Here is a 1473-nt window from a genome sequence, read left to right as displayed (position 1 = left end):
ACTCTAAATTCTCTAAGCAAGGAAATTCTGCCTCATTTCAGTCTTAAATTGGTACCCCTTAATCTGAGCCCTCTAATCCTACACTCTCCCATGTGGAGAAACATCCTCTCAGCATTTACTCTGTCAAGCCCCTTAAGAATCCAATGTTTCAATGAGATCACCTCTCATTCTTCTAAATTCCAATGAACAAAGCCCCAACCTGTTTGATCTCTGGTCATAATAGAGTCCCTCCATACTGGGGATCATCCTAGTGAACCACTGAAATAATAAATAAATAAGGGGACCAAACTGCCCACAGAACTCTAGATGTGACCTCACCAACACCTTTTACAATTGCAGAAAGACTATCCTACTCTTATACTCCACCCCCCATGAAATAAGGGCTAACATTCCATTAGACTTCCTGATTACCTGCTCCACCTGTGTGCTGGCTTTCTGTGCTTTGTGCACAAGTACCCCTAAGTCTGTTTGAGTTACAGCTTTCTGCAGTTTTTCTCCATTTAAATAAAACTGTTTTTGTTCCAAAATGAACAACTTCACGTTTCCCCACATTATACACCATTTGCCAGCTGTTATGTCTACTTACTTAACTCTCTGTAAACTGTATCCCTCTCATAACTTGCCTTTCTATCTATTTCTGTGTCATATGCTAATTTGGTTATAGTACATTCGCTCTTTCCTTCAAATCTTTAATATATATTGTAAACAGTTGTGGTCCCAGCACTGATCCCTGTGGAATCCAGCTGGTTACAGGTCACCAGCCTGAACTCCTTATCCCCACTCACTTTTTCCTGCCCATCAGCCAATTTTGTATCCAAACCAGCATACCAGTTCCAACACCATGGTCTCTTATGACTTAACCTTTTGTGAGGTTGTTGAACACCTCCTGGAAGTCCAAATACAACATATCTACTGGTTCCTCTCTATCCATTCTGGTTTAAACTTCCTCGGAAATCTCTAATAAATTATTCAGACATGATTTCCTTTTCATGAAGCCATGCTGTCCCTGTTTTATCAGATTATGATTTTTCCAAATGTGCTGATACTACTACCTTAATAATTGATGAATAGTTTTTAATAATGGATGTTAGGCTAATTGGCCTATAGTTTACCAATATTTTTCTCTGACCCTTTTCAAATAGGGTGAAAAAATGGCAGTTTTCCAATTCTCTTCTGGTACTCCTCCAAAATTCAAGGAGCTTCTTGAAAATTTGTTTTTTGGCAGTGGTGTTCCTATGTGTCTGCTTTGCCCTTTTAGATGGTTGTGGTCCAAGGTTTGGAAAATGCTAAGGATCTTTGGTGAATTTCTGCCATGCATCATATAGATGATACGCACTGCTGCTACAGAGTGTCAGTGGTGGAGGAAGTGAATACTTGTGGATATGGTGCCAATCAAGTGGGCTGCTTTGTCTTGGATTATGTCAAACCTCTGGACTAGTGTTGGAGCTGCACACGAGCTGAGTATTCTATCAC

This window comes from Rhincodon typus, chromosome 23 (genome assembly GCF_021869965.1).
Source record: "Rhincodon typus isolate 14 chromosome 23, sRhiTyp1.1, whole genome shotgun sequence".
In the NCBI taxonomy this organism is placed as follows: Eukaryota; Metazoa; Chordata; class Chondrichthyes; order Orectolobiformes; family Rhincodontidae; genus Rhincodon; species Rhincodon typus.
Note: the sequence above shows the minus strand (reverse complement) of the source record.